Source organism: Lutra lutra, chromosome 7, assembly GCF_902655055.1.
Source record: "Lutra lutra chromosome 7, mLutLut1.2, whole genome shotgun sequence".
Classification (NCBI taxonomy): domain Eukaryota; kingdom Metazoa; phylum Chordata; class Mammalia; order Carnivora; family Mustelidae; genus Lutra; species Lutra lutra.
Window position 1 is genome coordinate 95,859,043 of NC_062284.1, and position 26,719 is coordinate 95,885,761.

Here is a 26,719-nt window from a genome sequence, read left to right on the forward strand (position 1 = left end):
GATCCTATTGATTATTCCAGATTTAATCAAAAGAAGGTCATATCTAGGGATGCTTGGGTGGTTGGTTAAGCAGCTGACTTTAGCTCAGGTCATGGTCTCAGGATCCTGGGATCAATCCCAAATCAGGCTCCAAGTGGGGAGTCTGCTGGATATTCTCTCTCTCCCTCTTCCTCTGCCCCTCCGCCTGCTCATGTATGCATGTGTGCTTTCTCTCTCTTTCTCAAATAAATGATTAAAATCTTAAAAAAAAAAAGATCATATCTACCTCAAATGATTTTGTTGGTGGACTCTTAACATGAAAGGTTCTGAATATTTTGCATATTATTTATCTTCAGTATATCCTGAGAAGCATTGTTATAAATTAATTGAACTTCCCTGAGAGACTCTGCAAAGCCCAAGATAAGGTAAAAAAATTAAGCCCTGAAGACTCCAGTTTTAGAAAGGAGCTATTAATGTTTTCTAAATAATAGATTTTGATATGACTTTTTAGATTAATGTTAGCCAAGAATTTAAAGCAGAGTTTAAATTAAAAATTAAAACTTACCTGTTTATATACAATAGATACTATTTAAGATAGAATAAAATTCATCATCAAAGAAAATAACTTTCAATAACAACTTAATTATGTGCATGAAATATCTCTGATGAACACTGATGCAAAACTCCTCAACAACATCCATTCATGATAAAGACCCTCAACAAAGTATGTTTAGGAAAACATACCTCAACATAATAAAGGTTATCTATGAAAAACCATAGTTCATATCATACTCAATGGTGAAAAACTTAGAGCTTTTCTTCTAAGATAGGCAACAAGACAAGGATGGTCACTCTCACCACTTTTATTCAAAACAGCACTGGAAGTCCCAGCCACAGCAAATGGACAAGGAAAAAAAAGGCATCTAAATTAGTAAGGAAGACATAAAACTTTCACTATTTGCAGATGACATGATAATCTACATAGAAAACCCTAAAAAACTACACTAAAAACCTACTAGAACTGATAAATAAATTCAGTAAAGTTGCAGAATATAAAATTTATAGAAATCTGTTGCATGTCTATTCATTAACAGTGAAGTAGCAGAAAGAGAAATTAAGAAAACAATCTCATTTACAAATGCACCAAAAATAATAAAATCACTAGGAATAAACTTAACCAAGGAGGTAAAAGACCTGAATTCTGAAAAATTTTAAAACACTGATGAAAGAAATTGAAGATGACACAAACAAATGGAAAGATATTCCATGTTCGTAGATTGGAAAAGCCAATATTGTTAAAATATTCATACTATCCAAAGTAATCTACAGATTTAATGTAATCCCCATAAATATTAACAAAATTTTTCATAGAACTAAAACACATACTACTAAAATTTGTATTGAAACACAAAAGACTCTGCATAGCCAAAGTATTCTTGTGAAAGAAGAATAAAGTTAGGGGTGTCTGGAGGGGTCAGCTGGTTAAGTGTCCCAACTCTTGATTTCAGCTCAGGTCATAATCAAAAGGTCGTGGGATCAAGCCTCATGTCTGGCTTTGTGCTCAGCTGGAATCTGCTTGAGATCCACTCTCTCCCTCTCCCTCTGTCCCTCACTCCCCACCTCTAAAAATAAATAAATAAATAAATCTTTTTAAAAAGGAAAAATAGAAGAAAGTTGGAGTTATCACAATTTCAGATTTCAAGAATATAGTTCAAAGTTAATCTAAATAGTATCTTAGCACAAAAATAGTCACATAGATAAATGGAACAGAATAAAGAACACAAAAATGAACTCATGTTGTTATGGTCAATTAACCTATGACAAAGGAGGTAAGAATATATAATGGGGAAAAAACAATCTCTTCAACAAATAGTACTGGGAAAACTGGACAGCTACATGTAAAAGAATGAAATGGGGACACATTTTTATACCAGACACAAAGAGACAATAAATACATGAAAAGATGCTCAATATCACTAGTCATCAGGGAAATGCAGCTCAAAATCACAATAAGATATCAACTTATACCTATCGGAATGGCTAAAATCAAAAACTCAAGAAATAACATGTGTTGGCAAGGGTATGGAGAAAAAGCAACCCTTGTGCTCTCTTGAGAGGAATGTAAATAGGTGCAACCACTATGGAAGACAATATGAAGGTTCCTCAAAAATTTAAAATAGAATTACCATATGATCCACTGACTCCACTACTTGGTACTTAAACCCAAGGAAAATGAAAACACTACTTTGAAAAGATATATGCACCCTTACATTAATTGCAGCATTTACAATAGTGAAAATATGGAAGCAGCCCAAGTGTTCATCCGTAGATAAATGGATAAAGAAGAGGTGATACATACTCACACACACAATGGAATACTACTCAGCCATAAAAAGGAGTGAGATCTTGCCATTTGCAATAACATGAATGGACCTAGAGAGTATTATGCTAAGTAAAATAAGTCAGTCAGAGAAAGACAAATACCATATGATTTCACTCATATGTGGAATTTAAGAAACAAAACAAATGAACAAACAAAAAAAGAAAGACAAAAAAGGCTCTTAAACACAGAGAACAAATTGCTGCGTACCAGAAGAGGTGTGTGGGAAAACAGTGAAACACAAAAAGAATAGAAAATAATAAATAAAGAATAAAAAGAGAATAGAAAGAATAAAAAATAGAATAAAAAAGAATAGAAAAGGAAATGACCTTCAAAAATAATGTAATTATGTACATGAAATTTTGATATTAAACACAAAAAGCAGTAATGCAATTTAAATTGTAATGTTAAAACAATAAAGGCAATAATATTTTTCTGTAAAAGAACTATCTTGTAATGTCATTTTCCAAGGAGGGTACTGACTTTATGGAAAATTGAACATGTAACTGCAAAATATTAATCTAAAATATTTTTCACAAAATGACATTTTTGAGTCTTATTTTTCTTAAGTGAAACAGTATAAAAATTTTAAATTTTATTATATGAAAGTTTCTACATTTGTAACTTGAGATTTCATCAGAAATACCTTTCTTTGTTTTCACCTAGAAGCATAACCTATTAATATCTATAGCTAAAACTTCAAAGACTCTTCCATGTTTTATAGATGAAAAAAATACACATTTCACTGAATCTATGGTTTATAACATTTTTTTCAAATAGAGAATTTGACAACCTCTTATGTGTGTGCCAGAGAGGAACAAATCTGAGTCTGGCACCAGTCATGTATGCCCTCCGGTCTCTACATGGACATTCTCACCCCAAGTCCTCATGATGTACTTCCCGGTATTTCTCAGGGGAAAACAGCTGACCTACACCTTGAGGATGTCTGAAAGTCCATCAAATATTTCATTAATCTTCTATTTTTCTCACAGAGAATTTGTGTGAACTAAGCTGGATATCCCAACTTGAAATATTAAGGGGAACTCCACACTCTCCCTCCTCGGTAGGAATGTGATACACTATACGCAAGTTCTTTGTTTTCTATTGGATCCTATAGTGAGTTCTAAATTGTTTCCAACTAAGAGTTGAATCATGTCTCTAATTAATAAATTTTAGAAAAATAAAAAATAACTATGCCAGAAAATTTGGGGGGTAGGCCATAGACTATCAACAACAACAAAACGCTGAGATAAACCCACTCTTGCTTTGATGGCCCTGTTCTTTTTTTTTTTTTTTTAATTTAAATTCAACTGGCCAACTTAGTACCTCATTAGTTTCAGATGTAGATGGCACTGTTCTTTAAGTGCCTTGAGTCAGTGTGGGGGCACAATGAAGAAGACAGAGAAACGATTATAACACTGCAAGAGAAGGCAACATTTAATCCTTAAAACCTTTGATTAGGACTTCTCCCTCTAAATCAAACTTATGAAATGGCTTCCTCCTAATAATTTCAAAAGCCATGTGTCATATGGTCAGTGAACCCTCCAAGGTTCTTTGAACCACATCTTCCTCGCTTCTTATGAATTATCACCATATCTTATGAGATCAAGACTCCCCAAACCACAGATACTGATTACATCTTTTTTTTTTTTTTTTTTACCCCTATGGACTGAAATGTATACCTAAATACACTCGTCTCTCTGAAATTAAGAGCTTTTCAGCTTTCTTGGAAAGAACTTACAAAACTACAGCAAATACTAACTAAAATGAAATTAGTCTCATCATTGTGCTGCAACCTTAATCACAAATTGGGTATTTAGAGACAGCCTTTATTTCTTCCAGTCTAGCTCATCAAGAAAACAAATGAGATTTACTACAGATTATGCCAAAAATGAAAACTTCAATTTGCTTCTCCAAGAGCGGCAATGGCAGGCAGGGAATTTTTAGGATCTGGCCTGCCAATTTCCCCATTGTTTCTCTCCACTGAGAAATCCCTGCCGCTGCTTGTGACTAATCCCAAGAAGGACAAGGTCCTCAGCATGTCAGAAAAATGCCTCTTAGACCCCAGAATACAGGAATCAGTGTGACAATGACCCACACCCAAAGTGCCTTTCTGAACAGAGCAGAAGAGCGATTATCATTAAGCAAGAATGAGTCAGACATCACGAGGACAATGCTCTCATGGACTGAGAATTTAGCAAACACCAGAACCTATGTAACACATGTGATTTTTGACAACCTCTAATTCTTTCTAAAGCCTGATGTATACCTTTAATTTCCATTTAAGAAAATGAGACACACTTGTGCTCGCTTCAGCAGCACAGAACTAAAATTAGAACAATACAGAGAAGATTAGCATGGCCCCTGCGCAAGGATGACACACAAATTTGTGAAGTGTTCCATATTTTTGACCACTTTCTGGAAGGTAGGATATGCAGAGAAGTGAATCTGAGGCAATATATGGGAAAACAGACCGTAGAAGAAGGGGCCGGCTCCCAGCAAGTGAGAGAGCAACAGAGCACAAAATCAGAACTTTAGAAGTCTGCTCCACTGAGGGACATCACTCCAGTAGCCAAGCAGGGGCTGGAACACTCGCTGGGACAGTGTGGTCTCAGGACCCTCCGGGGTCACAGAAGGACCTGGGGTCTCTGAGTGTGGCAGAGCTGCCAGTATCAGAGTGGGGAAGCCAACTACAGAAAAGGAGCAGAGGAGGGGGCTCTCAGTTCGCGGTTACCTTAAACCATGATCAAAAGCACAGTTGGGCAACTACTCTTCGAGCCAGGACCCCACAAGCAGCAGATCCAGGGAGACCCCCACATCCTCCATGTGGTGGAGTGGCAGGGAGCATGCTGCAGAAAACCCACTGGGTTTGGAGACTCCAAATGGGCCATGCACCATAGATAGAAATGCTTGGTCACAGACTGGATGAGCTCGGAGTGTGACCCAAGACCAGGGAGACAGGAGGGATTGACTGGTTTTCATTGAGGGCTCACTGAGGAGTGGGCGTCCTGAGCTCCAGCTCCTACAGGCTGGAGATTGGGAGGCCTCTGCTTTCATTCTCCTCCTCTAAAGCTGAACGGAAAGCATTCAGGAAACAAAAGTTACCAAGAGCGAACCAGCTTAGATTACTTGGCCTGACCCCTGGCAAGAGCGGTGCATTTCTGCCTCAGGCAAAGACATTTGAGAATCACTGCAGCAGGCCCCTCCCCCAGAAGATCAGCAAGAACTCATCATCCCACTGAGACCAAGTGTACCAATCAGTGAGAACCACAAAACACCAGTGGTAGGGTAATACAGCACATAGAATTCATGGCTTTTTCCCCATAATTCTTTAGTCTAGCAAAGTTAAATTTTAAAGTTTTCATTACTTTTTCTGTTTTTTAAAATTTTTCTCTTTCCTGTTTTAACCTATTTTATCTTATTAATACCTTCTTATTTTATTTTTTTAAGATTTTATTTATTTATTTGACAGAGAGAGATCACAAGTAGACAGAGAGGCTGGCAGAGAGAGAGAGAGAGAGGGAAGCAGGCTCCCTGCTGAGCAGAGAGCCCGATGTGGGGCTCGATCCCAGGACCCGAAGGCAGCAGCTTAACCCACTGAGCCACCCAGGCGCCCCACCTTTTTAAAAATCTTTTTTAATTTTCATTTTTATAGTCCTACTCCATCTTTTCACTGTATTTAACCTTATTTTTTGAATAGATGTAAGTTTTTATTTCTTTAAAATTTTGGGATACAGTTTCTTCTAAGAGACCAAAATACATCCTAAATCTAGCATATAGCTTTGTTCCAGTCTCCAGCTTGATCACATTCTTTTTTTTTTCTTTTCTCTTTTTCTCAACCAACTGCTTATGTTACCAATTCCTTTTTTAAAATCTTTTAAAATTTTCATCTTTACAGTCATATTCCATCACTTAATCATGTTTACCCATATTTTTATATATACATAAGTTTTTCTTTCTTTAAAATTTTGGGAGGCAGATTCTTCTAAAAGACCAAAATACACCCAAAATCAAGTGTGTACCTCTGTTCTATTCAACAGCCCAATTATTCATTCATATATATATGAATATGAATTATATATATATATATATATATATATATCCCCTTTCTTCTCCCCTCTGGTTTTGGGTCTCTTCTGATTTGGTTAGTGTATATTTTTCTGGGGTCGTTTTTACCCTTTTAGCATTGTATTGTCTCATTCACCCATTTTTCTCTGGACAAAATGACAAGGTAGAAAAACTCAACACAAAAAAAGAACAAGAGTAGAACCAACTGCTCAGGACCTAATCAACACAGACATAAGTAAGATGTCAGAAATAGAATTCAGAATGACGATTATAAAGATGCTAGCTGGGCTTGAAAAAAGTATAGAAGATACTAGAGAATCATTTTCTGGAGAAATAAAAGAACTGAAATCTAACGAAGTTGAAATAAAAAAAAATTAACAAGGTGTAATAAAAAAATGGAGGCTCTTACTGCTAGGATAAATGACGCAGAAGAGAGACTTAGTGATATAGAAGACCAAATGATGAAGAATAAAGAAGCTGAGAAAAAGAGAGACAAACAACTACTGGATAACAAGGGGGAGAATTTGAGAGATAAGTGATACCATAAGATGAAACCATATTAGAATAATCGGGATCCCAGAAGAAGAAGAAAGGGAGAGAGGGGCAGAAGGTATATGGGATCAACTTATACAAGAGAATTTCCTTAATTTGGGGAAGGAAAAAAGCATCAAAATCAAAGAGGTACAGAGAACCCCTCTCAAAATCAATAAAAATAAGTCAACACCCAGTCACCTAATAGTAAAACTTACAAGACTCAGAGGCAAAGAGAAAATCCTGAAAGCACCTCGGGACAAGAGGTCTGTACATACAAAGGTAAAAATATTATATTGGCAGCAGAACTATCCACAGAGACATGGCAGGCCAGAAAGGACTGGCATGATATATTCAGACCACTAAATGAGAAAAATATGCAGCAAAGAATACTATATCCAGCTAGGCTGTTAATGAAAATAGAAGGAGAGATTAAAAAGCTTCCAGAACAACAACAACAACAACAACAACAACAAAAACTAAAAGAATTTGCAAACACCAAACCAGCCCAACAGGAAATATTGAAAGGGGTCCTCTAAGCAAAGAGAGAGGCTTAAAGTAACAGACGAGAAAGGAACAGAGACAATATACAGTAACAGTCACCTTACAGGCAATACAGTAGCAGTAAATTTATATATTTTAATAGTTATCCTGAATGTAAATGGTCTAAATGCTCAAATTAGAAGACACAGGGTATCAGAATGGATTTTTTTTTAAAAAGACCCATCGATATGCTGTCTGCAAGAAACTCATTTTAGACGCAAAGACACCTCCAGATTTAAAGTGAGGGGGTGGAAAACCATTTACCATGCTAATGGACAACAAAAGAAAGCTGGGGTAGCAATCCTTATATCAGATCAAAAAGCCAAAGACTATAATGGGAGATGAGGAAGGACACTATATCATACTCAAAGGGTCTGTCCAACAAGAAGACCTAACAATTTTAAATATCTATGCCCCTAACATGGGAGCAGCCAACTATGTAAGCCAATTAATAACAAAATCAAAGAAACGCATTGACAATAATGCAATAATAGTAGGGGACTTTAACATCCCCCTCACTGAAATGGACAGGTCATCCAAGCAAAAGATCAACAAGGAAATAAAGGTTTTAAATAACACACTGGACCAGAGGGGCATCACAGATATACTCAGAACATTCCATCCCAAAGCAACAGAATACACATTCTTCTCTAGTGCACATGGAACATTCTCCAGAATAGATCACATCCTGGGTCATCAATCAGGTCTCAACCAGTACCAAAACATGTGGATCATTCCCTGCATATTTTCAGACCACACAATGCTCTGAAGCTAGAACTCAATCACAGGACAAAAGTTGCAAAGAACTCAAATACACGGAGGCTAAATAGCACCCTATAAAGAATAAATGGGTCAACCAGGAAATTAAAGAAGAATTAAAAAAATTTCATGGAAACAAATGAACATGAAAACACAACTATTCAAAATCTTTGGGATACAGCAAAGGTGGTCCTGAGAAAAAAGTATATAGCAATACAGCCCTTTATCAAGAAACAAGAAAGGTTTCAAGTACACAACCTAACACTACATCTAAAAGAGTTGGAGAACAAATAGCAAAGAAAGCCTAAACCCAGCAGGAGAAGAGAAATAAAGATCACAGCAGAAATCAATGAAATAGAAACCAAAAGAACAGTAGAACAGATCAACGAAACTAGGAGGTGGTTCTTTGAAAATTGATTGATAAGCCCCTGGCCAGACTTATCAAAAAGAAAAGAGAAATGACCCAAAATTAAAATCATGAATGAAAGAGGAGAGATCACAACCAACACCAAATACAAACAATTATAAGAACATACTATGAGCAAATTTGTATTTGCTTATATGCCACCAAATTTGATAATCTGGAAGAAATGGATGTATTTCTAGAGATGTATAAACTACCAAACTGAACCAGGAGAAAATAAAAATCTTGAACAGACCCGTAACCAGTAAGGAGATTGAAGCAATCATTAAAAATCTCCCAACAAACAAGATTCTTGGGCCAGACGGCTTCCCAGAGGAATTCTACCAAACATTTAAAGATGAATTAATACCTCTTCTCCTGAAACTGTTCCAAAAAATAGAAAAGGAAGAAAAACTTCCAAATTCATTTTATGAGGCCACCATTATCTTGATCCCAAAACCAGACAAAGACCCCACCAAAAAGGAGAATTACAGACCAATAACCCCGATGAACATGGATGGAAAAATTCTCACCAAAATGTTAGCCAATAGGCTCCAACAGGACATTAAAAGGATTATATCACCACGACCAAGTGGAGTTTATTCCTGGGCTGCAAGTTTGGTTCAACATCTACAAATCAATCAATAGGATATAATACATTAATAAACGAAAGAACAAGAACCATACGATATTCTCAATAGATGATGAAAATACATTTGACAAAGTATAGCATACATTCTTGATCAAAATTCTTCACAGTGTAAGGACAGAATGTATATACCTCAATATCATCAAAGCCATCTATGAAAAACCCACAGCAAAAGTCATCTCAATAGAGAAAAACTGAGAGCTTTTCCCCTAAGGTCAGGAACATGGCAAGGCTGTCCACTATCACCACGGCTATTTAACATAGTACTAGAAGTCCTAGCCTCAGCAATCGGACAACAAAAAGAAATTAAAGGCATCCAAATCAGCAAAGAAGAAGTCAAACTCGTACCAGTCTTTGCAGATGATATGATACTTTGTGTGGAAAACCCAAAAGACTCCACTCCAAAAGTGCTAGAACTCATACAGGAATTCAGTAAAGTGTCAGGATATAAAATCAATGCAGAGAAATCAGTTGCATTTCTATACACCAACAAGACAGAAGAAAGAGAAACTAAGAGTTGATCCCATTACAACTACAGCCAAAACTGTACAATACCAAGGAATAAATCTAACCAAAGAAGTAAAGAATCTATATTCAGAAAACTACAGAGTACTTATGAAAGAAATTGAGGAAGACACAAAGAAATGGAAAAACGTTCCATGCTCATGGGTTGGAAGAACAAATATTGTGAAAATGTCTTTGCTACCTAGAGCAATCTACACATTTAATACAATTCCTATCAAAATACCATTAACTTTTTTTAAAGAAATGGAAAAAAAATCCTAAAATTTATATGGAACCAAAAAACACCCTTAAATACCCAGAGGAATTTTAAAAAAGGAAACCAAAGTTGTTGGCATCACAATTCCAGACTTTAAGCTCAATTACAAAACTGTAATCATCAAGACAGTATACTGGCACAAAAACAGACACATAGAGCAGTGGAACAGAAAAGAGAGCCCAGAAATAGGCTCTCAATTCTATGGTCAACTAATCTTCTACAAATCAGGAAAGAATGTCCAGTGGAAAAAAAGACAGTTTCTTCAACATATGGTGTTGGAAAAATTGTACATCCACATGCAGAATAATGAAACTGGACCATTTCCTTACACCACACACAAAAATAGACTCAAAATGTATGAAAGACCTCGATGTGAGACAGGAATCCATCAAAATCTTGAGAACACAGGCAGCAACCTCTTTGACCTCAGCCATAGCAAATTCTTCCTAGAAACATCGCCAAAGACAAGGGAAGCAAGGGCAAAAATGAACTACTGGAACTTTATCAGATAAAAAGCTTTTGTACAGAAAAGGAAACAGTCAACAAATCCAAAAGGAAGCCAACAAAATGGGAGAAGATATTTGCAAACAACATATCAGATAAAGGGCTAGTATCCATAATCTATAAAGACTCAGCAAACTCAACACCCAAAGAACAAATAATCCAATCAAGAAATAGGCAGAAGACATGAACAGACATTTTTGCAAAGAAAACATCCAAATGGCCAACAGACACATGAAAATATGTTGAACCTCACTTGACATCAGAGAAATACAAATCAAAACCACAAGGAGATAAGACTTCACACCAGTCAGAATGGCTAAAATTAACAAGTCAGGAAATGACAGATGCTGGGGAGGTTGTGGAGAATGGTGAACCTTCCTACATTGTTGGTGGGAATGCAAACTGGTGCAGCCACTTTGGAAAACAGTACGGAGGTTCCTTAAAAAGTTGAAAATAGAGCTACCCTACGACCCAGCAATCACACTACTGGGTATTTACCATAAAGACAGAAATGTAGTGATCCAAAGGGGCAAGTGCATCTGAATGTTTATAGCAGCAATGTCCACAATAGCCAAACTATGGAAAGAACCTAGATGTCCATCAACAGATGAATGGATAATGAAGATGTGGTATGTATATATGTATGTATGTATGTATGTATATATATATATAATGGAATACTATGCAGCCATCAAAACCCCCAAAATCTTGCCATTTGCAACAACGTGGATGGAACTAGAGGATAATATGCTAAGTGAAATAAGTCAATCAGAGAAAGACAATTATCATATGATCTCACTGATATGAGGAATTTGAGAAACAAGACAGAGGGTTATAGGGGAAGAGAGTTAAAAAATGAAACAAGATGAAACCAGAGAGGGAGACAAACTGTAAGAGACTCAATCTCAGGAAACAAACTGAGGGTTGCTGGAGGAGAGGGTGGTAGGAGGGATGGGGTGGCTGGGGGATGGACATTGGGAGGGTATGTGCTTTGGTGAGTGCTGTGAATTACATAGACTGATGAATCACAGATATATACCCCTGAAACAAATAATACATTATATGTTAATTAAAAAAGAAAAAAAGAAAAAGAAAATGAGACACCTTCAGTGAAACTTAATAAATTTCAAAGTTTAGTTTTAACTACATTTCTGCCTTTACCCTAAAAAACAAATTTTGTTGTGTTTCATTTTGCCATGTTGCATCTTCATTTTTAAGAGGTCAGACCTTCCTTTACATCTTTGGAATTTAGGGGTAAAAGACAGAATACAGAAAGAAAATGATCACTTATATACTGATAGGCAAAAAGCATTTTTATTAAATTAGTTCATGCCATAAGAGCCAGAATAAAAATGTCTGTTTAAATCATGCAATGTGAAACATAAGCAATTAGTAAATATTATCATCCACTTTCTATTTTTTTAAATCTTAAGCTTTAGCAATTTCAAAAATATATAAACTTTGCTTCCACTTCACAATTGCACTAATTCTCTTAATCTCAGTGGATAAAGGTGACACTTTTCCGTCTGGATCCACTAGGTTTTTTCCCATGAAATTAGAGTCATTTTAAAAAATTGATTAGTCTTCTGATTTTCATTAAATCATGTTTCTGGACTTCAAATATCCCACCTTCTTCCTTGCTCTGCCAAGTTTTTCTGATAGATAAAATCCAATGAATAACTAAGCTCATTATGATTCAGGTCACCAGCTCTGTCTACCTTTGCAGGTCCCCTATAATGAACCATCACTCAGATATCATCTTACACTTCCACTTTTACTGGTCCACTCTCCCAGGGACCTACCTCACCAACACCAACATTACAATTTTACATAATCAACATAAGTTAAACCAATAACTAAAACAGTCAAAAATTTAAGCAAAAAAATGTTATTTATTCTTTCAAGAGGAACATGTTGCCATAAGTAATTTTCTCCCACACCTGCTTTATGTTATTGGTACATAATGAACAATGATTATCTATGTATTCCTCTAATTCAAAAAATTTCTAGGGGTGCCTGGGTGGCTCAGTCAGTTAAGAGGCTGCCTTCTGCTCAGGTCATGATCTCGGGATCCTGGGATCGAGACCCATGTGGGGCTCCCTGCTCACTGGGGATTCTGCTTCTCCTTTTCCCTCTGCCCTTTCCCCCACACTTGTGCTCACTCTCTCTCTATCGCTCTCTCAAATAAATAAATAAAATACTTACCAAAAACGTTTCTAGTGATAAAAGAGTTTAATATTTCTAACATTTTTAATTTAGAGTATTGGGTTTGGGGTCGCCTGGGTGCTCAGTGAGTTAAGAACGTCTGACTCTTGATTTCAGCTTAGGTCATGATATCCGCAGTGGGGAGATCAAACCAAAAGTCAGGCTCCATGGTCAACATGGAGTCTGCTTAAGATTCTCTCCCCCTTCCTCTGCCCCTCCCCTCTGTTCCTGCATGTGTGTGTGTGTACATGCTCTCTCTCATAAATGAAGAAATAAACAAATAAACAAATAAATACGGGACACCTGGGTGGATTAGTAGGTTAAGCATTGGATGCTTTGATTTCAGCTCAAGTCATGATCTCAGGATTCTGAGATCAAGTCCTGCACTGGGCTTGGGGCTGTGCCTGGAGTCTCCTTAAGATTCTCCTGCTCCCTCCGCTTCCCCATATGTGAGGGTATGCATGCTCTCTTTCATTGTCTGTCTCTCTTAATAAAGTAATACAGAAAATCTTTTAAATAAATAAGGAAGGAAGGAAGGAAGTAAATAAATAGATAAATAAAGTCCTGGGTTTAAAGTTGAGTTTCCTGGGTCAGAAATACTAGCATAAAATCTTGGATAGTCTCACCTTCCTCATATATCAAATGGGGATGATAAAACTTTTTACCTCACACTGCTTCAGCAATCACATTAGACAATGTATATCTGAAGCTTACATCAGTGTCTGGCTCATAGCACTAAGCATTCAAAGTTTTAGTCATTGACAGCCTGAAATCTCCATGTATGGAGCAAACATTGAAGGAATAATATTATTGCTGATTAGTGAAATCACTACATTTTCTTCCCAATAGTTTACATGAGACAAAATGAAAAAAAAATGTAAAAATGACATCAACTTTACATAAACTGTCCATATGATGAAATGATCAAATTTGTTGACAAATATAAACTTCTCTTTTTGAGGCCCATTGATCAATTAAATAAATGAAAATTGTTGCTGGAAATTTTGACTGAAACTGGTGCTTTTCAAGGATAAATTACTTACTATCATAAACCATTTTTAAATACATAAAAATAAGAAAACACTTAGTGAAGAACAAGTAGGTACATCTACAGAGAAGTATTTCAGATATGCTTTTATCTAATTAATCACATAATCAGCATTCTTAGAAATATATTTTAATACTCCGAGTGCAAAGCATGTATTTGATTCCCTACCATAATCTCAAAAAAAAAAAAAAAATCAAACATTGTAAAAATTTCAAAGACATATCCAAACAATTACAAAATGACACTTTCAATACTGAAGTTTCAAAAACTAAAGTGAATAATGGAGGAATGACACAAGCCAGGAATGTTATTATGCAGATGAAGCCTCCAATTTAATTAAGGATTGAGGGTGAGAGACCTGAAGGTCTAAATCCAGAGCTATTTTGACATATATCAAATGTTCCTTAATTTCCAATTAAAGGTCTTTTTGACAGGTTCTCATGTCGATATGTTCCTATTAGCTACCAGTACCTTTAAGTGGTGTTTTGTCACTGACCTACATTAGTATATCAAATATGACAGCAAATTAATGGCTTCACACAATAATAATTCAGATTACAGTCTCTAGCCAAACATTTAGAATAGCACCTCAACAGCAATGAAACATGAATAACCTCTGTTTCAACTTTATTTTAGGAGACACTAGAGAAAAATTAAATAGGATGATAAATAGCTTTAGAGAGGTTCAAAATCTTTTTTAAAAACTTAGTATTTAGTACAGAAGCTGCATAATTTAATTATGGAAATAAACTTCCTCTTTAAATAAATAAAACAAAAAATTATTGATTTTGAGAAATCTAACTACAAAGTCTTTTGTATGGGCTATGTATATGCCCATGAGAACCTCAAACAAAAAACATATAATTCATGCTAACATGATATTTGTCCCTATCTTTTTCTTCTTCATATAAGGTAACACGTTAAAATATGTGACTTTTTATCAAGTGGAGACTGCTGAACAGTATGCTGTGGAATTAAGGGCTTCTATACTTGCTGGAAGAGTTTGTCTAAAGCTTCCAATTACATTTTCTCAAGAAAAGCTTCCTGTAGTGCTTGCCTGCACTGAAGAAGTCTTCCCTTGGAACAACCTCATTTTCCATAAGCCATTTACATGGGGGAAGGGTCTCAATCTTGTTATCTAGGAAAAGGTGTCAAACCCTGTAAGGCTGTTTCCTGTGTTACTCCAGCCTTTTCTGATCCATTCTCATTCTAGAGTACACAAGCATTAAGCTATGGTTTGGCCCAGGTCCCATCTATATGATGGCTCACAAGGTTCATACTGCCAACACAGACCTTGGTCTTGCCCTCCAGGTCCCTGTATCCTCCTGTCTACTTGACAGTTTCTCTCGAATGTCTTAATATAGTCTAATATACCCAAAATATATAATATGCATCCTGTATTATATATACACAATTCAACACCTCCATAATATATAATATATATAACATATCCATAACATCTCTCTCTCCTCAAAAAGATGTCTTCTTTCAGCCTTTTCTGTGTCATCAAATGGCAAGACCATCAGAAAAACTGCCTGCAGTTACCTAGATCTCATTCTTGACACCATTACCAAGAGCTGTTGACTTTACCCTCTTAATTGGCTCATTCCCTCCATTTTCAGCACAAGCATGCCATCTCAAGCCACTATCATCTCTCACTCAGACTACTACAAAATCATTCTAACTGATGACCCCTTTCCAACTGCGTCTCCAGACAGCACACCAGTGATTTTTTGAAATGACAATATCAATCCCTTACTTAAGAACCTAATGCTTTTATTTTCTTTTAAAGATTTTATTTATTTATTTATTTGAAAGAGAGAGAGAGAAAGATCACAAGTAAACAGAGAGGCAGGCAGAGGGAGGAGGTGAAGCAGGCTGCCCACTGAGCAGAAAGCTCGATGCGGGGCTCGATCCCAGGACCCTGAGACCATGACCTGAGCCAAAGGCAGAGGCTTAACCCACTGAGCCACCCAGGTGCCCCAAGAACCTAATGCATTTAAAATAAAACTGCTATTATTAGGATTTTGGAAACTCTGAATGCTCTTCCCCTGCTTCCACATGGAACTCAAACTGTCTCCATTCTCCCTTCCAGTCCCTCTAACTCTGGTCCAAGGTCTTTGCACATGTTGTTCTCTCTGGGTCCAAAGTCTTTTCCTCTCACCTCGTTATTGCTTACTCACAACTCCTTCCATTGTTTTCACCACAGGAACACACTCCCTGGCTCCTCTGGACAAATCAAATCTATTACTTATGGGCACTCAGAGCAACAAGGGCCTTTTCTTCATACCGATACCACTTAGCATAGATACAAGTTTACACACACTTCATGGTTATGAAAGTCAGTCTCCTCCAGTTAGAAGTAAACGTCAGAAAAGCAGGAAGTTTTATTGTTTTATTCAGCATTATATCCTAAGCGCCCACCACTGTGTCCAGCATATATTTCATTAAATGTTTACTGAAAAAATGTATGGATACAGTAAAAAACAATAGCCTATATAGGCATATAGTACAAAATAGGCAGAAAAGGGAAGAAGGAAAGAGGGCTGTAGGAAAAAAAAAGCCATGCATAATTCCTGACTGGACTAGAAGTGTAGTTTTACAGATTATGTGCATGTCTATTTTCAAAAGTTTCCTAACTGATTGTTGTTCCAGCAAATGGGACTAATCTAGAGCCCTGTCTCTTTTGGTAAAATAATTTACATCATAACTTTCCCTAGCCTGAGGACACAGCCTTTTGCTGTCTTTCCCATAGTCTGTTTATTATGTGGCAATCTCTACATATAAAATGTCTTAGAATGTGCTGCTTAAAATGTATATTGTGATTTATAATATAATATCTTCACTAAGTGTTATATTACAATATCCTTCTTTCTGGTTGGTGGATCTTCAGTCATCAGTAATTGTGGACTGGAACAACAAACTATCTACTTTAGGCAGGAGAAGCACAGATACTGACATTTATAAATAATATCCTTAGGCTTAACAAAATTCAGACAAACTATCTCTTCCCAATCAGTTTTTACAATTGTACATTTCTGACTTGCAGACAAACTGCAAAACATCCATTATAATCTGCAAAATTCTATTTGTCTTTCAAATAATGAAATGGTTTCTATCCATAATTGGACATTTATTGGTCTGTTAAACTTAAGTTGCTCCTTCTAGTGCATGGGTACCTTTAAACTAAAAGATTGAAAGCACACTCTGTTTTCAATCAGTATATGCTACTGAACTCCAATTTTCAGCAAGAGGGTGTCAGAGATATTTCATCTCTTCAGGTTCATCTCCACATTTTCTGTAGACCTGCTAAAAATTAACAGAGGTTTATTTGCAATGATAGAAATTCCCACTGATAGAGACATATCTTACCTACTAATTTTGGGGGGAGGGATAGGGCAACATTATACTTCTACTACTTCTACTACTACTACTACTACTACTACTACTACTACTACTACTTCTACTACCTTGAATTATGTTGGTTTGTGACAGCAGTAAGAGAACCATACTCCAAATGCTTTAAAAGTTTTTGTGCTACAAAAAAAAGATATATTATTTGTTATAGACTGAATTTGAACCCCCAAACTATTTTGGATTTCTGAAACCCAATACCTCAGAATGTGACCTTATTTAGAGATAGAAATTAACAGAGGTAATCAAGGTGAAATGAAGTCATTAGAGTGAGCCCTAATTCATGTAACTGATGTCCTTGTAAAAAGGGAAAATTCAGACACAGGCATGTACCCCAGGAAAGCATCATGTGAATATGAAGGCAGATATTGGGGTGATGCACCCAGCAAATCCATGAAGCACCAGAGATGACCAGCAAACCATCAGAAATTAGGGGAGAAGCATGGGACAGATTCTTCTCAGCCCTGAGAAGGAATGAATCCTGCCAAAACCTTTATCTCAAACTTTTAGCCTTCAGACCTGTGACACAACACAATTCTTATTGTTTACCCAGTTTGTACTACTTTGTTAAGGCAGCACTAAGAAACTGAACAACTGAACAACTAGTGAGACTACTGAACTAGAGATACAACTAGAGATACCACTGATCAACTAGTGAGACTACTGAACTAGAGATACAACTAGAGATACTACTGAGCAACTAGTAAGAAAGATGAGGGGTTCACACCTTGGCATGTCCCCTGATGATACAGTCACCAAAACGGATAGGTGATAGCAACACATCCATTCATCTTTCCTTCTTTTTCCCTCTCTTTTCCATTCTTCTTTCCCTCCTTTGCTATTTTTTTCTCTCTGCCCTCCCTCCTTCTTTCCTTCCTTTGGATAGCATGATGAATGTCACAGAATCTCCAATAACACTGTTAAAAAGAAACTTGAGTTTTCTGAGTGGAGAAGTCCATTATTTTGTATTTAAATACAGTAAGAATAAAGAAGAGATGGTTATAAAATCTAAAATTTTTATCAAAAACATAAATTCCCCTGTATTTTTCCTGGAGGAGAATAGTGTGGATATAAGAGATTTAAGACTGTCTTGAGTATCTGTATTTGTACTAAAGTTAGGAGAAAGTCATCTATCTCTGCCATTTACCCATCAAATACTGTAAACCATATAAAAGTAAACTAAAACTTATAAGAGTTAATGGCCAAAGGGGACATGAGCATGGACTTCACAGGCTGAAGTGTTCCAAGAACACCCTATTGAATACTATAGAAAGGATGACACGTTTCCAGGAACAACAGAAATCATATATGTGCCTAAAAATGGTATATTTGAAGGAGAAAGAAGGCAGAGTTGATTGTGATTCTGAGGGTTTAGCTAGCTGTTCTTTTTTATCTTGAAAGTGGAAACACACATACACACCCCAAAGTGACTTTTCGATCAGTTCTGAGTAATCTTTATACACTGGCTGTTGAGGTTACATCTTGTGTGGTGGGCAGGTCTTATCAAGATCACAACAGTAAGGAAATAGTCTGTTGTTATTTTTACTTTCTTTCAATTAATTGCTTTTTGACATACCTTGTATTCAACATAGCATTAAGATCACATGTAATCATTAGGAGAAGGAAAGGAAAAGTGAATTGGGGTAAACTGGAGGGGGAGATGAACCATGAGAAACTTGGACTCAGAAACAAACTGAGGGTTTTGGAGGGGAGGAGGGTGGTGTGATGGGTAAGCCTGGTGGTGGGTATTAAGAGGGGACATATCGCATAGAGCGCTGGCTGTGGTGCATAACAATGAATCTTGGAACACTGAAAAAATAAAATAAAATTAAGATGTTAAAAAAAAAGCTCACATGTAATAGTAACTGCAAATTTTATTTATCAAAGGAAATGCCTTGACTAAAAGATGCATTCCACTGCTAGCTGCCATATGTTGATTGCCTTAAAGTCTGTCGACTGAAACCCAACATCTAGCTGCTAGGCTTGCCAGAGTTCAATGCCAGTTGTCCTCAATCTGGGGATGAGGTTATCTTTTCCTGTGCTGTGGTTTCTTCTGTACTATAAACAGATCTTGCAAGAATTACTAAAGCTAAGTAGCAGTCGTCTAGTACCCTATGGTACTCAACTTATTACAGTTTTATCTGTAGGAAGTCTAGTCTAGTCGTCTAGTACCCTATGGTACTCAACTTACTACAGTGTTACCTGAGCCAGAAAAAAAGAAAAAGTATCATACCATTGTAATGAGGAACAGTATAGCTATACAAGTTAAAGGCACTTCAAAAAAGGACATGATAATCTTTATAAGGAGGTGCTCAGCCTGCATTACCAAAACAAGCTTCCACAATCACAAAGTGATATGTCCTTTGTTCATCTTCTCTGCCATTAAAAACTATTGATCAGGGGCGCCTGGGTGGCTCAGTGGGTTAAGCCGCTGCCTTCGGCTCAGGTCATGATCTCAGGGTCCTGGGATGGAGCCCCACATCGGGCTCTCTGCTCAGCAGGGAGCCTGCTTCCTCCTCTCTCTCTGCCTGCCTCTCTGCTTGCTTATGATCTCTGTCTGTCAAATAAATAAATAAATAAAATCTTTAAAAAAAAAAAAACTATTGATCAGATCACATATATTCAGAAAGAGACTAGCAATTATTTAATAATTTGCTCTGTAATGACTTAACAAGTCCTCTTTCATTCTGGAAGTTATGATTTTATAACTGGATGCTGCTTTCTATTTAGACAGAAATAGCTAGGCTGTTTGTTATTAAAATTAAAAATTTTAATATTTATAATGTTTATATTTATATTAAAATATAAAAATTTAAAAAAGGTATGGTGAGTGCTGTGAAGTGTGTAAACCTGGCGATTCGCAGACCTGTACCCCTGGGGATAAAAATATATGTTTATAAAGCTGTAAAAAAAAAAAAAAAAAAGAAAAAAAAGAAAGGATCAATACCCAAGTTTTGTAGCAACATGGACGGGACTGGAAGAGATTATGCTGAGTGAAATAAGTCAAGCAGAGAGAGTCAATTATCATATGGTTTCACTTATTTGTGGAGCATAACAAATAGCATGGAGGACAAGGGGAGATGGAGAGGAGAAGGGAGTTGAGGGAAATTGGAAGGGGAGGTGAACCATGAGAGACTATGGACTCTGAAAAACGATCTGAGAATTTTGAAGGGGTGGGGGGTGGGAGGTTGGGGGCACCAGGTGGTGGGTATTGTAGAGGGCACGGATCGCATGGAGCACTGGGTGTGGTGCAAAAATAATGAATACTGTTATGCTGAAAAAATAAAAAAATTAAAAAAAAATTTAAAAAAAGGACTTTTTTTCAAAATACTGAACTTCACATGTAGTAGCAAACTGAGTGAAGAAAGAGAGAGAGATTCCAAGATATTTTATATAAAGAAAAAAATTTTTATTCACAATATTCTATTTAGATTGATTCCCTATCACCAGAGACACACAGGAGCCCATATGTCACAGAGCATATGTTTTTAAAAATTTAGGCAGCAGAAATTGCTATAAATGGCAGACTAACTAGTTGTAAGGGGATAGGGGAAGTCAAGGGGTCCTACACGTAAAATAATGTTTTCTCTCCTTTAGTAGGTATTCTGATGACAAGTTTTGTTGAAGTATCAAAATTAGGTCACCCTCTGGCAGCATTCTTGGGGAATAGGTTTCCAAAGTAATTTGCTTACTGCTTTATTATTATTATTATTATTATTATTATTATTACTCTTATTATTTTACTATTAGTGATCTCTAGAAAGAAAATAACAGACTGAAAAATAAAGATTACTGCTAAAATTTAATGAAGTCAAGCAACCTGACAAGGAGACACGGATCCTGGAGAAACAGAATTCAATCTGATTTTATCCTTCAGGAACAGGCCTAGAATACAGAAGACAGGACTTTTAATGCAACACTACCCAAAACATGACTTACGTATAAAACAAATAATTTCAGTGTCAAATCCACATCTCAGATAATTGTATTCGTCATCTCTGGGTATTCATAGTCTCCATTTGGACTGACAGAGTACAATAATTCTAGATTTTATGAAGAGTAGACTAGTATTATTTTTTTAATAAAGATTTTATTTATTTATTTGACAGATCACAAGTAGGCAGAGAGTCAGAGAGAGAGACAGAGAGGGAATCAGGCTCCCCGCTGAGCAGAGAGCCCGATGCAGGACTCGATCCCAGGACCCTGAGATCATGACCTGAGCCGAAGGCAGAGGCTTTAACCCACTGAGCCACCCAGGCGCCCCACTAGTATTGTTTTTTAAATTACGCTTAGTTACCTAAAATCTGAATTTTTTTCCAGTACCATGAGCCATGATGCAAATACATGAAATATTTTGCCCGCACTGACTTATGTCAGCTAACGTATAACTGCCCCCTACCCTCCTCGAAACCAGGATTTCTAGCTCCACCACCACCTGCTCTCACAAACACATACATTGCTCTCCCTCAAGAAACTGCTTCGTATTAATAGAAAGCTTGCAGTTACCTCAAATGATAAATAGGAGAAAGTCTTAAGGCTGTGTCAGAGAAGCAATGGCACAAATTCCAGGGTGGTAGAAGATTCCTCCCCTCATTTAAAGATGAACTCGAACCACTGTCCAGGAATGAACTTTGTTAAGTCATGTATATAGTATACAGTATATACTTCCAAATGAGACTTTTGAGTGACTTTATGCAAAGATTCAAAATTAAAGGGCTCAACCAGAGTTATTCTTGAAATGACTTGTGGCTAGACTTGATTAATAGGTATGATAAAATAAACAGTTCATTCCCTAAACAGGAGAAAAAAACAAAAGAAAATAAAGTTGACTACACAACTGAAAGAGAGCTCTTTAACATTCTCAACTGGAATGGCATCCTCAAAGAGAATTAGTTTGCAATGCAACTTCGAAAGTGGAGGTTGGCATAGCGAGGTAGGAGTGCCAAGTGGGAGGAATGTAAAATTAACTAGAAAGGAATATAGCAAGAATAAAAGCATGAAATAGCATGAAAGAAATAAGTATAAGAAAAACTCAGTGTCGAATAATACCATTCAATTCAATATGGGACATATTTAATTGGGTAGATACTTTGTACAAAATGTATTAAGATCTGTAAGACAAAAGTGTATAAAACACTCTTTCTTTCTTGCAGAAGCTCAAAGAATAATTAGAAAAGTCAAATGCATTAGTGCTGTCCATGGGCCAGCTGTATCATAATCACTGGAAATGCATGTTAAAAATGACATCCATTAACGACTCAAAAAGTGTCAAAGTTACCTTTCATCTAGAGAAAGTCAGAATATTTTCTTTCTTCATTACAGATTAGTCCAGAATCTGGAATTCTCTGCTGACTTTTCTGGCCAACAACCATTGAACCAAATCATTGTTTCATCAAAAGTATCGTAAGACATGGGGCGCCTGGGTGGCTCAGTGGGTTAAGCCGCTGTCTTCGGCTCGGGTCATGATCTCAGGGTCCTGGGATCGAGTCCCACATCGGGCTCTCTGCTCGGCAGGGAGCCTGCTTCCCTCTCCCTCTCTCTCTCTCTCTCTCTCTGCCTGCCTCTCTGCCTACTTGTGATCTCTCTCTGTCAAATAAATAAATAAAATCTTTAAAAAAAAAAAGTATCGTAAGACAATCTTTTCATGATCTTTTTTTTTCCTTCTTGGTTTGCTTGAAAAATATGGTGAACATGCAAAGGAAACAAATGCATTCACATTTATTTTCTGACCATGAACCTCTGTCTCCATATTTTAGATTCAAATGTAAGTTGTTTAAATTGTTAATTTTTGTAAGTTGTTTGAAATTTTTAAAATGTGAAGGGTTTTGTCTTGATTTCTGTTCAATGATTATCTTATCTAGGTAAGAAAGGAAAGAATGCAAAGTGCTATAAATGTTGTTCAGCATTCTATGAAGAAGCTAAGGAGAGAGAGAGAGAGAGAAGGAGGAGAGGAAAATTAGGCAACCTTCAGAGTAATTATAATGCAGGCTCCATACATGACATGGGAAACTTTGTGAAGATAGAGTAAGGACAAATAGGCACATGCATCTTTTTTTTTTTTTAAGATTTTATTTATTTATTTGACAGACAGAGATCACAAGTAGGCAGGGAGGCAGGCAGAGAGAGACAGGAAGGGAAGCAGGGTCCCTGCTAAGCAGGGAGCCTGATGCAGGGCTCAATCACAGGGCCCTGGGATCATGACCTGAGCCAAAGGCAGAGGCTTTAACCCACTGGGCCACCCAGGCGCCCCTAGGCATAGGCATCTTAAAAAAAGCAGAACAGTACTATTACAAAAGCAAGTAACAGGACATGACTACTGCGTCACAGCATGGTTTTGGAAGTAAAAGCCAGCCTAAGCAGCAGAAGGAATAAGAAAGAATGAGAAGTAGAATGTGCTAAGAATGAGATCAGGAATCCCATGGAAGATAAGGATATGACTGGTTGCAGATTCTGATTTGGGGGCTGGACATTCAGGATCTGACTTATTTCTCAAATTACCCTAAACTAAGAAACTGAATCAGGGAATTCAGCAATGCTCAGTCATAAATCAACTGACACTGGGATGAGTGCACCCATCCGCTCACCCAGGGGAGCAGACATCTCAATCACTGAAATCATGGATTCATGCCAAGAAAAGGAGCTGTTTGGGCTGGGTGACAGGTGACAGGAAGGGTCAATCCTTTTCTTTGACCATTTATCATTCTAAGGTAAGCATCTGCATTAAAACCTGCAGGCCTAAAGAATCTGAATCTTTTGGATCAGGTGATCCAAGAAGTTGTATTAATGACTGACACAATAAAATCTGGGAATTTATTTTCTAATAATTTAATTTCTAATACAAGAATACTTTGAAAAGTACTATAGCATTGCAAAGGAAAGGAGGGAAGGAGAGACACAGTGAACACAGGAGGAAGAATTCTGAAGGTTATCTCTCTGAGAAACTGGGACCGAGCTGACCTTCGCAGGTTGAGTGGAGCTTCGTCGGGCACAGGTAGGAAAGAAGGATCTATCTCAGATATAGGGGTAAGCTATAAGAAAGACTCAGAGGCAAAATAAATCAAAACTCTAAGGGATATGTAAATATCTGATGATGGAATAGAATGAGAAAATCAAACACTATGACAGACCAAATTAGTGAGGGCTGTGAATTCTAGATTCTATAGTCAGGAGCTAAGACCATATACTCTGGAAAAACAGGGAGCCACAAAAGGTTTCTGAGGACACATAAGAGTAAATCAGATTAAGTTACAAGGAGGCCAATTTAGGTGACAAACTGCAAGAAAGATGTCCTTGGCCACTGTGGGGGACTCCACTGGGGATAAAGAGATCAATTAAGACAGCAGTCAAGTAGAAGATCCCTCAAATGCACTCGGAATTCTAGATGAAGGAATGTGAGTTTTTTTTTATTTATTTTTTTTTAAAGATTTTATTTATTTATTTGACAGAGAGAAATCATAAGTAAGCAGAGAGGCAGGCAGAGAGAGAGGAGGAAGCAGGCTCCCCGCTGAGCAGAGAGCCCGATGCGGGGCTCGAACCCAGAACCTGGGATCATGACCTGAGCCGAAGGCAGCGGCTTAACCCACTGAGCCACCCAGGCGCCCCAGGAATGTGAGTTTTACTTAGCTGTATTTTGAACATGAGGATGACAGCAACAGACAGTAATACAAGATGGCAACAATTTAAGTCTGAAGAAAAAAAAATTATGTGGAATTAACAGAAAAACTTAAAGATTTGAAATTTCTGCTCAATTACCTATTTCAGGGAATGCCACCAAAAAAAATCACATACTCCACCAAATTATATTATCTGCAAGTCATCCCATCCCACTTCCCACATGTTCAGTCTACCCCTACCCTGCTTCCATAAAGATACGACTAGTAATATTGTAAGTGGATGCTAGAGGCTGCCACGTGCCAGGAATTGTTCTCTGTACATTAAACATACCAATTTAAACCTTACAATTCTCTGATACAGGTACTATTTTCCCCAATTTGCAGACTGAGGAAAATACAGAGACTCGAAAAGGTAAAAAGAAGAAAAAAAAATAGAGACTCAGAAAGGTAAAAGAACATGCCTGGGGTCACAGAGCCGGTGAGAAGCTAACCACTGCGCCATCCTACCCCCTAAATAATTTCTAAATTATTACTTTCCAGTACATTTCCTCCCACTGACCTAATCAAATTTACTCTTATCTCTTACCTAAATTACACAACAGTCTCTGAATAACTTTCTGCCTTCAGTTTTATCCCTTCTCAAGCCACTCTCCATTATGCCGTTACACCAGCTGTTCTGAAATGCAAACCACGGCATTGCTCTGCCCTTAGGCGCACACAATAGTATACACATACACACAGTTGTAGCATTTTTATAAACTCTTAATCACAGAGAGAGAGAAATTCAAGCAAATCGGTTACGGCTTGTCTTGGCTTTAGAAATAGAGATATTAAGTGTTATTGATCCCTGGAATAGAATAATATATTATTCCTTTCTCTCACAGAGAAATCATTAAGTTTGTTTCATTGAGGACATTTTTATCAGTCAAGGTCCTGTTGGGAATCATATGCCACTTTCAAAAGGCGTGATTAAAGAGATATTAATGAAAGGACTGTTTACCAAGGAAAGGACAGAGGTAAGGAAAAAGCAAGGAAGTGAAAGACTCTGGGACTAGTAAGAGGGGGAAGCCACTCCCCAGCCAGGGTCTGAAGGGACAGGAAGTGTGGACCTGGACAGACTAGTGGCCAGACAGGGCCACCAGACAAGAGCCATCACTAAGCCAGAGGAATGGAGCCACTAACACACTGTGGTCTCCTCAGAGAGTAAGTGAAGAGAAGAAATTCTCAACCTCTTCTTCTACAAACCCATCTCACCCTTTTGGTCTTACTGGTCTCATGCAATTAGAAGCTAGAAGACAAGGGAGCCCACTGGTGTCAGCCCATGTAGGGTGGAAAGTGAAATTGGAAGAATAAATGGTGAATATCCAGGCATTTGTTTCCTGATATTTACTAGTCTTGTTCTTGACGCAAAATTATGTAAATTAAGGTCTAGGTGAATATAAGAAACAAGCATGTCATCTGACACTCATCAACAGAAAGGCCTGCTGGGCTTCCATTTCCCATTGCCTTCCTGCTAGACTCGTCTTGCCTCTCACCTACAGCAGAATCAAGGATTTTCGGCAGGCAGAGACATGTGTAAATGCTTATTGCCAACAAATAAATCCTAATGCAGAGCAAGACCAGATTAGTATACTCCTATTCCAGAAATAATCAGTTTCTTTACTCCTCATGGTTCTTAGAATTGCTTACCATAATAATTTATTCATTCAGAGAGTATAATGTAAACTACTACACAAAATGTAAATAAAACTACACACATATACACATATGTGCGTATGAATGTTTTCAAGTTTTTAAATATACCTGGCTCTCTATTACATATTTCACACTAAATTACTCATT

The 26,719-nt window shown here is 37.1% G+C and overlaps 1 protein-coding gene and 1 non-coding gene across 2 annotated transcripts in view; one reads left to right on the plus strand and one right to left on the minus strand.

Annotated features, from left to right (window-relative positions):
• MDGA2 (MAM domain containing glycosylphosphatidylinositol anchor 2) overlaps positions 1-26,719 on the minus strand; it is an 888,742-nt gene that overhangs the window by 526,224 nt on the left and 335,799 nt on the right. The gene's annotated exons all lie outside the window — the stretch shown is intronic.
• Positions 4,663-4,768, plus strand: LOC125105753 (U6 spliceosomal RNA). Its single transcript, XR_007129020.1, has one exon. It is a non-coding gene; the product is annotated as a U6 spliceosomal RNA (small nuclear RNA).